Here is a 16,599-nt window from a genome sequence, read left to right on the forward strand (position 1 = left end):
TGCCAGCGTGTTGCATAGCAGCGTGACAGCTTCACAGCAGTGTTCCAGCTTCTCCGCAAATACATATTTCATCGTTAGTTAGTCTCACGCGGTTTAAGAGTTTCGCGTACGGCCTGTGGCGTTTCAGGAACTGGGCTTTGAATGCCGTGGTTTAGTTGCTGCGATGAAAAAGCCGGCGGTCCGAGGCAGCTACTGCGCATGCGCGTAAACGCAAATCTACCTTCCCGCGACCCGACGCTCATGTGACAGGCGAGTGAGGTTAGTGCAGTACGTGCGAGGTTGTCGCCGGCAGAACACCTTAGCCTTTTCAGACAGCGTACTACTTTGCAGGTATGGAATTTATATTTCAATGATTACCTTCAAGTTGTGTCTTGATGCCACTCGACTGACTTAAATTATTGATTAGATACTAGCAGACATGTATAAACCCCGAGAACAACTATTTCATCGTTGCACCCTGCAGTTCCGGTTTATCGACATCAGTTTAGATTCATCTCGTCTATTTTGCGTTTGATGTTCTCAAATCACTTTTACTGAAATCGCGATATTTACTTTCGTACTTAATATTCAGTGTTTGCAACCGTTATTTTGATGCAGCAGAACGGAAGAACACTGTTGCAGGGGACGCCGTGTCGCACTCGTTGAGCTGAGCATTTGTATAGCCACGCATCAGTGGCCACACTATTGCTAAGTCAGGCCGTAAATAATATGCAATTAATAGTATTATTGTGTGTCCTGGAGTCGCATATGCGGGAAGCAACGTTTTCAAATCGCAGTCCGGTCATTCAGATTTAAGTTTTCAGTGATTTACCAGAATCGATTACGGTAAAAGCCCGGATGTTTCCTTCGTAAAGAACACGGTGAGGTTCTTTCTCTATCCTTGTTCTATCTGGTTGTGTGCTCCATCTTTAATGACATCGGGCAGGATGCTAACCCTGCATATTCCTTTTTTCCATGGTGTGTTCCTATGAAGTATGCAAGCGATTTTCTCCGACTCCGGTTGTGTAGCAAAAAGCACGTACTTATTGCAACGCATATTAAGGTTTTTTTCCATTCCTTTCACGTTCTTGTGCAAACTGTTATTAACTTTTTGTCTTCTTTACAATTGCCACGGAATGTCTACCTAGGAGACGGAGCAATTATCGTGGCCTTGGGCTGAAAGCCGCGTATCAGAATTTTCTAAACAGCTTTCCGCGAAAAGTACTGCCTTTCATCCAGTGTACACTGGTTAGATTTTTAAAGATTGCTGCCAGGTTTGTTTGCCGAACAGACTTATTATCACTCGCACTCCTCGTCGTTGTTTTCTTTTTCTTTAGTGTTCAACTCTGAAGTTGGTTAGCCATTTCACTTTTCTTCTGCCTTTCTCCTCATTTCCATACATGTAGCACACCCTAAAACACTTGTTATCTGCTGTATGTATGACACCGTTGATCGTCTCCAACGATTCCTTCCCTCAACAGCTCCTTCTGCTAGTATTCCAATGATATTGTATCTTAAAATATGTCCTATGAGATTTTCTCTTCTTGTTTGGATGCGCACCCAGAAAGGTCTGGTTTTCTAAATTCTTCTCAGCACCTCTTCTTTGGTAACAATATCTTACTGACTGATCTTCAACATCCTTTTGTAGCACAAACTCTACAAGGCTTCTAGCTGTCTTCTCTCTTGTTTTCCTATTGGCCAAGTTTCACACCCATATAGGATCATACTCCAAGCAAATGCTTTCATGACCTGTTTTTTTTTATTTCGTGACTGGTGTTCTTATAGATGAGTAAGCTCTTTCTCAAATTAAATATTATTTTGGCCTGTTGTTTTCTGCTCTTCTTTATATTCACTTGATTTCCTCAGTTAGTCGGCCCTAATACGGATCTCAGAGAAGTGAGATATTCCAGTGTTGGACTTTCAAGTACAGTCGACTCTTGATAATTTGAAACTGAAGGGTCCAGGGAAAAAGTTCAAATTACTGAGAATTCAAAATAATAGGAGTTCCAGTAAACGAGAGGTATGAAGGAAAAAAATCTAATAAACGAGAATTTGACTGAAAATAAATTGTAGTACATACATGTTACATACATATGTAAATTTATGTTTATTTTAATAATGCGCAAAATATACATACATGTATGAGGTGCATGAGGAAAGTAATGAGACTGACAACACTGCGAGCGATCTGGCAACGCTGCATTGTTCTATTTGAGTAGACCGGTGTGATCATCCCATCCAAATACTCAGTCCGAGTGCTCCGTCCAGCCATGATGTGGTTTTTGAGAGCGTCATTTGTGAAGTCGGATTTTTGTTGTATGTTGCGAAAATGGAACAGCAGAATTTAGAGCAACGTTATCCCGACTAGTTTTTTGTTAAACTTGGGGAATCTGCGAGTGTGACCTTTGAAATATTAAAACAGGCCTATGGGGAACATTCCTTATCAAGAGCACAAGTTTTTCTCTGGCGCAGATCGTTTTTGGAAGGCCGAGAACACTTTGAAGATGAATGTCGCTCTAGGAGCCCTTCAGCTCCAAAAGCTGACGAAAATGTCGAACGTTTGTGTGGTCTTGTGACATCAGACCGACATTTAACCGTAAGAACAAACTGTGTCAACCAAGTATATTATAAAGGTGTCCTTGAAAGGCTAGAGAAAAGGGCGAATTTAGTGAGAATGGACATTGCAGACAAGTGGATGCTGCATCATGACAACGCTCCATGTCACACTGCTACTTCCAACGCGGAATTTTTGACCTCAAAAAGTGTGCTTGTTGTTCCACAGCCCCCCGCACGCTCTTTACTCTCCCCCTTATTCACCTGGTCTGAGTCCTTGTGACTTTTTCTTTTCAAATGGCTCTGAGCACTATGGGACTTAACATCTGAGGTCATCAGTCCCCTAGACTTAGAACTACTTAAACCTAACTAACCTAAGGACATCACAAACATCCATGCCCGAGGCAAGATTCGAACCTGCAACCATAGCAGCAGTGCGGTTTTGGGCTGAAGCGCCTAGAACCACTCGGCTACAGCGGCCGGCCTTTTTATTTTCCCGAAACTAAAAATGCCTTACAAAGACGTCATTTGGGAACTCTGGAGAACATTCAAAAGAATGTGACTGACATGGTAAAGGCCCTATCAGTGGAAACCTTTCAACGCTACTACCAAGTCTCAGAACAACGACTCCGCCGATGTATAGCTGCTGAAGGGGACTACTTTGAAAGGGACGGTATGGTTGTTAGAAAAAAATGAAAACTTTGGTAGGTAAAAATCAATCTGTTTACTTTTCTCACACACATATGGTACATTCATACAGTACATGAAAAACAGACCAATGAGAATGTTACACTTCACTGTGAAAAATAGTCGGTGATTTTCCTTAGAGAGAGCGAACTTCCATCAAACATGTCCATTTAATTTTCGATAGTGATGAGAGCTGAGGAGAAATCGCCGGCCGCGGTGGTCTAGCGGTTCTAGGCGCTCAGTCAGGAACCGCGTGACTTCTACGGTCGCAGGTTCGAATCCTGCTTCGGGCATGGATGTGTATGATGTCCTTAGGTTAGTTAGGTTTAAGTAGTTCTAAGTTCTAAGGGACTTATGACCACAGATGCTGAGTCCATTAGTGCTCAGAGTCATATGAACGATTCCTTTTTTTTTTTTTTTTTTTTTAGGAGAAATCATGCGTTTTCTTTCTGAGGACGTAGCAACGTAGGGTATGGACAGATGACCTTGCCTCGCTCAATATGACTGGAGTTGGTGGTTGTTCTTTGTTATTTTCCTCGTTCTCAACCTTACAGGCCAACGGTACAGCACCGATTAGGACACGATGGACAGCGATGCCGTCGTCAACATGAACGAAACCCTCAAATATTAATTCACCACAGCTGGGTAGAAGATCCCAATCTGAGTCTGGCGGTAATGAATTCGTTGGCTGTAGCGGTCAAAACTGTTATGTTCACCCTTTCACATTTTGCAGTGCTATCCAGCAATAAGTGGAACAATTCCTCTGTGGTAGAGAGTTTTAAATTTTATATTATGCCCTGGTCCAACGGTTGCAATCTTGATGTCGTTTTGGGTGGGAAAAAAATCAGTTTTACGTGTTGTAGTCGTATCAAATGGTTCAAATGGCTCTGAGCACTATGGGACGCAACTGCTGTGGTCATCAGTCCCCTAGAACTTAGAACTACGTAAACCTAACTAACCTAAGGACATCACACACATCCATGCCCGAGGCAGGATTCGAACCTGCGACCGTAGCAGTCGCACAGCTCCGGACTGCGCGCCTAGAACCGCGAGACCACCGCGGCCGGCGTAATCGTATCCAAGAATATTAAAATTCTGCGTTTCTTCTGTTTCATATCGTTACTAACCGAAGTCATCCAGGGCGCTGATGACCCCGATGTTGAGCCCCCATAAGCCCCAACACACCACCACCGAAGTCAGCCATTCATTAAACAATTGAGTCAACATCCACGATTTTCTAGTTTGAGTGGGAAGTTGTGGGGAGCGATTTTCTTCCCTCGAAGCAGTGTGGTTTCGCACGTTTCCCTGCGCTGAGTGGCTTCAACTTTTGAGATCCCTCCGTGTTACTGGCTAGAAGGATAGTTATTCTCCGTTGTTCAATTTTGCTCCATGACACTTCACGCCTCTGAATGCTAGGGTGCGATCAGGAAGATATATAAAAAAAATCCCGATTTAGTTTGATTTGTATTACGTTGTGTGGGTCGTAGCCATTCAGAAGTTGTTTTAGTTCATCAATCCATTCAGTACAAAGGGAATTGTCCACGATGGCCCCCTCTCCCAAGATTTTTTTTTTAATGCGATAGGGTGACGCTTTCTAAAATTTGAGAGCCACCACTCACTTGCCGCAAATCCTCCAGTCCCGATAGACTGTGCAAAAGACTTAGCTTTCCTTCAACATGAAACCACCCACGAGAACGTTTTGCCCTCTGTACTGATTTATCCACATAAGCAAGCACTTCTGAAGACGGGGAAATTCGTCCTGTCGTGACATTTTTCTTCATGTGCCTGATGCATTTCCAGTGAAACGACCTTTATTTTTTTTTAATCATCGGTAATGTAGATGGTAAAATATTGAACTGTTTTGCAACACCGTTTCCCGAAACTACATCTCCCCAAAGCTTGAATAACAAGCTTTTATCATTAACTGACAGACACTTGTTCCTTCTAGCACTCGTGGCATATCACAGTTTCAAGAAACACGGCTTGACTTCAGCACAGTCTCAGCCTGTACTGGGAATTACAGAAGTAGGGGTCTTCAAATTGTATAAAGTGTTAGCGAGATGTCCTCACCACTGCAACTTCGGGTTACTGAGGGGACCAAAACACACTGAGTGTTTCAATTCGTCGAGCATTTTTCAGGGGACCAGCAAAAAATTTCAGATTATTGCGAGTTTGAAGTTATCGAGAGTCGACTGTATCTTGTATGCAATCTCGTTCGTAGATAAAACGCAATTTCCTAGCATCGCACCACTAAATCGTAGCCTTTCATTTGCTTTACCTGCGTTAGAGGTTACAGTGTTTTTCCACTTCATATCTACAAGTTTTATCGCTGGTAATTTGGACGACTTGAGTGTCTCTTTACGGCTCATTACTCATGAGGCCGAAGGCTACAACAGTTTCACCTTTCGTCAAGAACACAGTATACATTTATCTTTAAGTGCTAACTGCCAGTGTTACTACCATACTGATATTTTATCAACATGATGATATCGTAAACTAACATAGCATTTGCGGAACGCAACGTAATAACATTGCAAAGTACTTGAGTTGCAGGCACTTGAATACTGTTGTGATGACGAGGACAACAGTTGTCAGAACTGCAGACAAAACGAGCCGAGGGCTAAAAGATAGCGCAGGTGCAGTATGTACATCTTCACATTTATGGTAAAAGAACGTGGATAACATTTATCTGTCTAGCCGGTCTATATCTACATCTATATACATACTCCGCAAACTACAGTACGGCAGGTGGCGAAGGGTACGTCTACCACTGCTAGTCATTTCCCTCCCTGTTCCACTCGCAAATAGAGCGAGGGAAAAACGAGTGCTATACGTCTCTGCACGAGCCCTAACTTCTCTTATGTTTGCGGTCCTTACGAGAAATATACGTTGGCGGCAGTTAGATAGTTCTGCAGTCAGCTTCAAATGCCGACTCTCTAAATTTACTCAATAGTGTTCCCCAGAAATAACGTCGCCTTTCTCCAGGGATTCCCGTTTGAGTTTCCGAGGCACCTCTATCATACTTGCGTGTTGATCGAACCTACCGATAACAAATCTAGCAGCCCATTGCTACGATGTCTTCCTTTAATCCGGTGTTGAGGATCTCAGTACACAAGAATGGGTCGCACTAGTCGTCTATAAGCGGTCTCTTTTACAGATGAACCGGACTTTCCCAAAACTCCCCTAATGAACCGAAGTCGACCATTCTCCTTCCACACTACAATCCTTACATGATCGCTCCATTTCATATCGCTTTGCAACGTTACGCCCAGTTATTCAATCGACGCGACTATGTGAAGCAGCGCACTACTAATGCTGTATTCGATCATTAAGGGATGGTTTTTCCTGCTCATCTGCTTTCACATTAAATTTTTCTACATTTAGAGCATGCTGCCATTCATCACACCAGTTAGAATTGTATTCTCATCTCTGCCTCGTGATGGCTGGCTGTTGTGTGATGTCCTTAGGTTAGTTAGGTTTAAGTAGTTCTAAGTTCTAGGGGACTGATGACCATCGATGTTAAGTCCCATAGTTCTCAGAGCCATTTGAACCATTTTTTGTATTCGCCTACAGTCACTGAACGACACCTTCCCGTACACCATAGCATCATCAGCAAACAGCCACAGACTGCTGCCCACCCTCCACCCTATCCGTCAGATCATTTATGTATACAGGGTGTTACAAAAAGGTACGGCCAAACTTTCAGGAAACATTCCTCACACACAAAGAAAGAAAATATATTATGTGAACATGTGTCCGGAAACGCTTACTTTCCATGTTAGAGCTCATTTTATTACTTCTCTTCAAATCACATTAATCATGGGATGGAAACACACAGCAACAGAACGTACCAGCGTGACTTCATTCACTTTCTTACAGGAAATGTTCAAAATGTCCTCCGTTCGCGAGGATACATGCATACACCCTCCGTCGCATGGATTCCCCGATGCGCTGATGCAGCCCTGGAGAATGGCGTATTGCATCACAGGCGTCCACAATACGAGCACGAAGAGTCTCTACATTTGGTACCGGGGTTGCGTAGACTAGAGCTATCAAATGCCCCCATAAATGAAAGTCAAGAGGGTTGAGGTCAGGAGAGCGTGGAGGCCATGGAATTAGTCCGCCTCTACCAATCCATCGGTCACCGAATCTGTTGTTGAGAAGCGTACGAACACTTCGACTGAAATGTGCAGGAGCTCCATCGTGCATGAACCACATGTTGTGTCGTACTTGTAAAGGCACGTGTTCTAGCAACACAGGTATAGGATCCCGTATGAAATCATGATAACGTGCTCCACTGAGCGTAGGTGGAAAAACATGGGGCCCAATCAAGACATCACCAACAATGCCTGCCAAAACGTTCACAGAAAATCTGTGTTGATGACATGATTGCACAACTGCGTGCGGATTCTCGTCAGCCCAGACATGTTGATTGTGAAAATTTACAATTTGATCACGTTGGAATGATGTCTCATCCGTAAAGAGAACATTTTCACTGAAATGAGGATTGACACATTGTTGGATGAACCATTCGCAGAAGTGTACCCGTGGAGGCCAATCATCTGCTGATAGTGCCTGCACACGCTGTACATGGTACGGAAACAACTGGTTCTCCCGTAGCACTCTCCATACAGTGACGTGGTCAACGTTACCTTGTACAGCAGCAACTTCTCTGACGCTGACATCAGGGTTATCGTCAACTGCACGAAGAACTACCTCGTCCATTGCAGGTGTCCTCGTCGTTCTAGGTCTTCCCCAGTCGCGAGTCATAGACTGGAATGTTCCGTGCTCCCTAAGACGCCGATTAATTGCTTCGAACGTCTTCCTGTCGGGACGCCTTCGTCCTAGAAATCTGTCTCGATACAAACGTACCGCGCCACGGCTATTGCCCCGTGCTAATCAATACATTAAATGGGCATCTGCCAACTCCGCGTTTGTAAACATTGCACTGACTGCAAAACCACGTTCTTGATGAACACTAACCTGTTGATGCTGCGTACTGATGTGCTTGATGCTAGTACTGTAGAGCAATGAGTCGCATGTCAACACAAGCACCGAAGTCAACATTACCTTCCTTCAATTGGGCCAACTGGCAGTGAATCGAGGAAGTACAGTACATACTGACGAAACTAAAATGAGCTCTAACATGGCAATTAAGCGTTTCCGGACACATGTCCACATAACATCTTTTCTTTATTTGTGTGTGAGGAATATTTCCAGAAAGTTTCTCCGTACCTTTTTGTAACGCCATGTATAGAGAAGAAGAGTGGTCCCATCCCACTTCCCACGAGTACTCCTGACGATACCTCTGCCTCTGATAAAAATACGTCATCAAGGAGATCGCACTGGCTTTTAGTACTTAAAAAGTCTTCGAGCCACTCACATAGCTGGGAATCTATTCCGTATCAACTCAAACTGATACGTATATCCTTCTGCATCATCCTTGAAAGTCTGTAACATCATCACGGAATCATCCTGTATATTTACACGCGCCTGCGTCTGTAACTTTGACGCTCTGTAGCGTCTTTAGATGACGTGTCCGGAAATGGGTTCGTATGTAGAACTTTATCAATTAAGTCTCCTCTACAACCTCTAGAAGCGTGAAATATGAATTGTGAAACACTGTGTATATCAATGCTTCGTAAAGTAATGCCAAGTTCATGGCAGAGGGCACTTACTATTATATCACGTATGAGAGTTTGTTGCCATTCTCTCCCGCCGGAGGTTCGAGTCCTCCCTCGGGCATGGGTGTGTGTGTTGTTCTCAGCATAAGTTAGTTTAAGTAATGTGTAAGTCTAGGGACCGATGACCTAAGCTGTTTGGTCCCTTAGGAATTCACACACATTTGAACATTTTTGTTGCCATTCTATTCGGAGCGCGAAAGGATGATTGCTTAAACGCATCCTTGTTCGCTGTAATTAGTCTAATCTCGGCTTTGTCGTCGCTATGGGAGAAATTTATAAAGGGCTGTAGTATATTTAGTGTTGTCCCTAAGTCCCTCACTTGATACTGATTCTTCTAACTTAGTAAGTAGCCTTTCGTCGGATAACTGACATCTACCTTCAAGTGTTTACCAGTTCAGGATTTTCAGCATTTCCGTGACGCACTCCCATGGTTGGAGAAAACCTGTCATCATTCATGCTGCCCTTCTTTGTATACGTTGAGTCTCCCCTCTTAGTCGTAACTAGTATGATACCCACATACTTGAGCCATATGGATGGGACATGCAATTGTTTTGCAAGCAATTTCATTTTTAGACTGACTGGATTTTCCATGTATCTTGCAGTGAACCGAAGGCTTTACCTACGGTTGTGCGTGTATGATCATTTCAATTCATATCCTCACAAATTGTTACACATGGGTATTTGTATGAGTAGACTGATTCCAATTGTGACTCATTGATGTTGTTGTCGTAGGATACTATTGTGAGGTGCATATTTTCAGTTTTTAAATACTGAAAAAAAGTATTCAATCTTTGCACCACTTTAAAACAATATTAGGATGTGGTTGAATATTTGTGCAACTGTTTTAGGTAGTACTTCAATACAGATAATTGCATCATCTTCAAAAGATCTGAGGTTGCTATTAATACTGTTTGTTCATTAACCTATAACATCAAGAGCAAGTGTCTCACCATATGTCCCAGTTTCACGCCAGGCCTGATGCTGTTTTTAAAAATATCGGGAACTCGGTACATCGATATTTTAAAAATATCATTATTGGCCCTAGATGTATCGATGCAAAAATTATCGACGTACTGGCCTATAAAAATATCGGTTGCGCGTTGTAAATATAGCGTCAGTTTTAGATCTGACTTTTTAAGTGTAAATTTATTATTAGATATTCTATACATCAACAAGCTAGCAGCTTGCTTATTCTCCTTAGAGCAAGAATTGAAAGGAAAATCTGCAAGTTCATACTTGGTGATAACCACTTTTCTACCAATGGTAACTACATGTATGTACGTATGAATGTATTGAACTGGGAACCTAGAAACGACGGAGAGACTTCGTCCCCACTGTAGCCCTCAGTGCTACACAACCCCAAAACAGGCTACAGCAATCCACTTACCCCACCGCCGCCCCTCAGCGAACGCAGGGTTATTGTGCGGTTCGGCCCCCAGTGGACCCCTCCTATACTTGTTTCACACACTCAAAGGGAAAGACTGGACGTGATGAAAACTCAAAAACTTGTAAGACTCTTTCACACAGTGAAAGTAAAGTTATTTTGTACTACAATTTCGAAAGAACAATTTCAAACATTCACCGAAAATTTTGAAATAAATATAATATAAAATAAAAATATCGGCATCAATATTGCCATATCGATATCGATATATCGGGGAAAGAATGTCGCCTTTACAAATCGGTATTGTTTAAATAAAATATCTATACATCGATATTTTATCAACAGTCCTAGTTGACACATGAAGTTACTTTTCATTCGATGACTACAAGAAACCACGCAACGTTCTCCCTTGCAAGATATCCTGAATATGGTCACAAATTTCATTTGATCCCCCACTGACCGCATCATTATAGAAGACGTGAAATCTTCCGCCACCTACATGATAAGAGAGCTAACGCTATGCGAGGAAAAGGCGATGAGTGCCGTGATTGCATTACGCAGACGTAACTCACTGGACATCATTCCTGAACTTGTTGTAGCTGGGGATATCAAATCGTTTGATTTATCTGGATTTCACCGGATTTTTAATGCTCTATTTCAACCCTAAGTCGCAAATTTATAAAACAGTAAAAAATCGAATTTTGGAGTTCCATGTCAAGTTCTTGTTCTGTGATGTCAAGTGTCACCTCGAGGACTGAAACTGAAACTGGTCACGAATTGGGAGGGATAAAAGCAGGTTGGTAACACTTTAGTCGACTTAAACTACAGCTTCGCTGGTCTAGAGAAGCTTACAGCGCATCGAGTTATCAGTTGTCGTGGCGTCGTCACTGATATTAGCTGCTGTGTTTGTAGAGAACGTTTCGAATATGCCTAAAGATAACTGTAAATGCAAATTTAAGGAACATTACCAAAATAAATTGTAATTTCTACGAGAAGGAAGAACTGCATACGATCAGAATTCCTGATGTGCGGATAAGTCTCAAATATAAATAATATAGTTATGTGCAAGAAAACAATGCGTGCAGAGCCTGCAGCTTTGCTTTCTTCGTCCATGCGTGACCGGTATCTTATATACAGCTTATCACTAGTCTCACTTTAAGTTTATTTACTTCCACATGTTCTTCTCTATATATGAGATATTATGGATCATGTTAATACAGAATAGCCCGAAAAATTAAGATACACAAGGCACATTGTGAAGAATCCGTGAGTTTTCCCCGCAATGCTGGAGTGAAAACGATATGAAGATAGAAGCAGCTAAGACAGAATATTCATTTCATACCGTAAAACTTCACAGAATTCTAGCTCCGTGGATTGCATCAACAAATTGGCTGGAAAGACTTTCGATGACTCCAAAAGTACTGAAATGTTTCTTGTGCTAGAACGAAATGTGGAGCAATATTCATCAATCTCTTAACCGCTTGCGCCTAGAAAATTATAAGTTCAACTGAAAGTAGTTAATTTTTTTGTGTTATTACTGATGCAAGCAACAATCAAAATGTTAAACTTTTCACTGTACTTACTCAGTTCTCTTCTATAATCGTGGGGGGTATGCAGACTAAACTTATTGACAAGCAACATCTTCCAAACGAAATGCCAGACACAGTAGTAACTGTGCATAAGAAACTGGGGCCGGCCACAGTGGCCGAACGCTTCTAGGCGCTTCAGTCTGGGACCGCACGACCGCTACGGTCGCAGGTTCGAATCCTGCCTCGGGCATGGATGTGTGTGATGTCCTTAGGTTAGTTAGGTTTAAGTAGTTCTAAGTTATAGGGGACTGATGACCTCAGATGTCCCATAGTGCTCAGAGCCATTTGACCCTTTTTTGGAGGAACTCTGTCTAGAACGATCTTGCTGCAGCAATGTGTTCAGTCAACTGAAGAAAGAATTTAGGACAACTTTTTAGGAAATGGTTGTTCTAACCACATTATACATGATGCTCTTAGAAGTACTTCAGACATTATAAAGGTGGATGTGGAAGTTTTTATCCACAACGTATTCTCTCATTTACAGTTTATACTGGAGGACGTCGTTATCAGGAGAAAGAAAACTGGTGTTCTACGGATCGGAGCGTGGAGTGTCAGATCCCTTAATCGGGCAGGCCGGTTAGAAAATTTAAAAAGGGAAATGGATTGGTTAAAGTTAGATATAGTGGGAATTAGCGAAATTTGGTAGCAGGAGCGACAAGACTTCTGGTCAGCTGAATACAGGGTTATAAATACAAAATCAAATAGGGGTAATGCTGGAGTAGGTTTAATAAGAAATGAAAGAGGAAGCCGCCTGGTAGAATTTTGCACAGAGCATAACTTAATCATAGCTAAAGCTTGGTTCAAGAATCATGAAAGAAGGTTCTATACATGAAAGAGGCCTGGAGATACTAGAAGGTTTCAGATAGAATATATAATGCTAAGACAGAGATTTAGGAACCAGGTTGTAATTGTAAGACATTTCCAGAGGCAGATGTGGACTCTGACCACAATCTGTTGGTTATGAACTGTAGATTAAAAGTGAAGAAACTACAAAAAGGTGGGAATTTAAGGAGATGGGACCTGGATAAACTGACTAAACCAGAAGTTGTACAGAGTTTCAGGGAGAGCATAAGGGAACAATTGACAGGAATGGGGGAAAGGAGTACAGTAGAAGAACAATGGGTAGCTTTGAGGGATGAAGTAGTTAAGGCAGCGGAGGATCAAGTAGGTAAAACGACGAGGGCTAGGAGAAATCCTTGGGTAACAGAAGAAATATCGAATTTAATTGATGAAAGGAGAAAATATAAAAATGCAGTAAATGAAGCAGGCAAAAAGGAATACAAACGTCTCAAAAATGACATCGACAGGAAGTGCAAAATGGCTAAGCAGGCATGGCTAGAGGACAAATGTAAGGATGTGGAGGCTTATCTCACTAGGGGTAAGATAGATACAGCCTACAGGAAAATTAAAGAGACCTTTGGAGAAAAGAGAGCCACTTGTATGAATATCAAGAGGTCAGATGGAAATCCGGTTCTAAGCAAAGAAGGGAAAACAGAAAGGTGGAAGGAGTATATAGAGGGTCTATATAAGGGCGATGTACTTGAGGACAATATTATGGAAATGGAAGAGGATGTAGATGAAGATGAAATGGGAGATACGATACTGCATGAAGAGTTTGACAGAGCACTGAAAGTGACCTGAGTCGAAACAAGGCGCCCAGAGTAGACAACATTCCATTAGAACTACTGATGATACTTTGCCAAGTCTGCAAGACAGGTCTAAAAATAGCTTCATTCCCCTAACAGAAAGAGATGTCATCACTATATGTGACAATGAGCAACTTGTTAATGCGTTCTGTGTGCAGTGATTCCATTAGCAAATGGATGAGACAGTCCGATGAACTAACTGTGTTCAGTTCGTTAATTCTTAGTAAAGAACTTAACTGGGAAAGAGCGAAAAAAGTTTTAGTGTATTTGAAAAACAGATATGTCCTTGTGGATGACAGTGAATCGTTTGATGAAGTAAATCGGCTAAAAATATTTCTAAGTGAACAGCTTCGACTTGAAACTAGATAAACATTTTTAGAGAAAGTTGAATCTGATAGATAGTCTGATCTCATGGGTTGGTCTCATCGGATTAGGGGAGGAAGTCGGCCGTGCCCTTTCAAAGGAACCACCACAGCATTTGCCTGGAGCGATTTGAGGGAAATCATGGAAAACCAAAATAAAGATGGCAGGACGCGGGATTGGACCGTCGTCCTCCCGAAAGCAAGTCCAGTATGCTTACCACTGCGCCACCTATCTTCGTTCTGATCTCGTGAACAATCATTCTGAAGATGAATATTCATAACTTTTAAAATTGTGCAATAAGTTTTTTCGATTCCTGCCCACAACGCAATTGTGGAAAGTATATTTTCCTTATTAAATATACGTTGGACTGGTGAAAGAAATAGACTTTCTGTACACTGTGCAAAGAATCTGTTGATCGTCAGTTATAACTACACTGACGGAGAAAAATCGCGGTACCAAAAAACAGTTAATGTAGAGCAATGAAATTTCGGGAACAAATTTGTCCAGGTAATATATATAAGTAATTAACATTGCCAGATCACAGCTTAATGTAAGCGCGGGATAAGCCATTGCAAATGCGAAATGCTGGTACATTAATAAACGGTATAACCACCAGAATTTTGAATGTACGCATGCAAACGTAAATGCATTGTGTTTTACATTATGCCGGATGTCAGTTTGTGGGATGGAGTTCCATACCTGTTGCACTTGATCGGTCAATACAGGGCGTTTAATGCTGGTTGTGGATAACGCTGGAGATTGTTGGGTTACAACAGTGATGTGTGGGCGAGTGTTATCCTGTTGGAAAACACCACCTGGAATGCTACTCATGAATGCCAGCACAGCAGGACGAATCGCCAGAGTGACGTACAAAGTTGCAGTCTGGGTGCGTGGGATAACCTCGAGAGTGCTCCTGCTGCCATGCGAAATCGCACCCCAAGACGAAAACTCCAGGTGTAGGTCCAGTGTGTCTAACACGCAGGCAGGTTGGTGGAAGGCCCTCAAATGGCCTCCTTCTAACCAACACACAGCCGTGACTGGCACCGAGGCAGAACCAACTGTCGTCAGAAAACAATAGACTTATACCCTACCCTCCAATGAGCTCTCGCTTTGACGCCACTGAAGTCGCGAATGGCGGCGGTTTGGTGTCAGTGGAATATGCGCTACAAGGCACCTGGCTAGGAGCTGCCATTGAAGTTGCCGATTTGTAACAGTTCTTGTGTCACTATGGTCTCAACTACTGCTCGAGTTGCTACTGCAGATGCAGTACGATGCGCTAAAGCTGTGCACAGAACACGATGGACTTCCCTCTTGGCAGCGTCATGTGGCCATCCGGAGCCCGGTCTTCTTGCGACCGTACGTGACAACCGCTGCCAGCAATTACGTACAGTGGCTACATTCCCGCTAAGTTTTTTTGCGATATCGCAGAAGGAACATGCAGCTCCTCGTAGCCCTTTTACACAACCTCGTTCAATCTCAGTGAGGTGTTGATAATGGCGTCTTTGTCACCTAAAGGCATTCTTGACTACTATCAACTTACCACGTCCAGTCGCAAAGATAACTAACGTTCACTACCATTACAGCGTGTAGATAAAGCAAACCACATTTGCGTCCTCTTAGTGGTGCTAATAGCGCAGCTTTTATGCGACTGACTCGAAATTTGAACGGATGTCTTCTTTCCGATGTAGAAACACGTCTACCAACTTTCGAAGAAGGTTCGAGGAAGCGAGAAATATGCTTTTGTTGAAAAGTAAGCCAAGTGGTTCACATAAAGATTGAGTGCAGTACCCTCCTGCTTTTTCCTTTGAAAATATGGTAATCCCAGTGGTAGCTCCAAAGAAGTGCTCAAATTTCTTCTTCTGAACATTTCCATGTTTTTGAATTAATAATCGGAAAATATTAATCCCGAAAATCTGGCGAGAAGCATGGTCGCCTAATCCCCTAGTAATGACCTCAAGAAAATAAAAGCGAATAACCGAAGCCCTCGATATTGCTAACCCAGCGCACAACCATACTATCTCCAGTGACCTACCCTGTACCTCTGGCAACGCTACAGATCAGATTTCCCACACAACCTACAATATAAAAAATAATGTAGTTGTAAAAAATATTTCGGTGTTCTGTCCTCTTCCTCTTTGAGCATGGATGACGTCACACGCCGCATCATTCCGTCATGGGACAAAGCCGATATCCACTGTCGATAGATTCAATTGACTCAACAAAAAGTTAAGAGCCTCTGGTCACCTGGTCAGTTTCAGTGTATACACTGGCTAAGTACAAGGGGTGGGAAAAAATTTGGAAACAATAAAAACCCAACACATTTCCACGCCTAGTACGGTGTAGGAAAACCGTTGCTATTCAACCCAGCTTCCAGTCATGTCAGAATACAGGTCCTGTGTCGTTTTCAAGGGAGTCTTATACCAAATAATGGCAAATTCAGGTAACGATGCTGCATGTGCATAGCGATCACGCGCCCTTCTCTCCAAAGCAGACGGCAAAAGATCAATAATTCTGAGATATGGTGACTGTGGTGGCGAGGAAAGATGTGACAGTTCATCCTCGTTCTCACAAAACTAGTCTTGGACGATGCGAGCTGTCTGAGCAGGTGTCTTGTCGTCTTCAAACACAACGTAACCATTGGGGAACACATATTGTACCATAGGATGGACATGATACGCCAGAATGGTCACTTAGTCATTGTCAGTACTGCGACC

General features: G+C 42.6%; 1 protein-coding gene across 2 annotated transcripts in view; it reads left to right on the plus strand.

Moving 5' to 3' along the window:
* Positions 1–230: 230 nt before the first annotated feature.
* The window catches only part of LOC126298212 (regucalcin-like), an 81,172-nt gene continuing 64,803 nt past the window's right edge, over positions 231–16,599 (plus strand). For both annotated transcript variants that reach the window (XM_049989517.1, XM_049989518.1), the window contains exon 1: positions 231–330. The gene's annotated coding sequence lies outside the window, so the exon portion shown is untranslated. The remainder of the gene's footprint in view (positions 331–16,599) is intronic.

This window comes from Schistocerca gregaria, chromosome X (genome assembly GCF_023897955.1).
Source record: "Schistocerca gregaria isolate iqSchGreg1 chromosome X, iqSchGreg1.2, whole genome shotgun sequence".
NCBI lineage: Eukaryota > Metazoa > Arthropoda > Insecta > Orthoptera > Acrididae > Schistocerca > Schistocerca gregaria.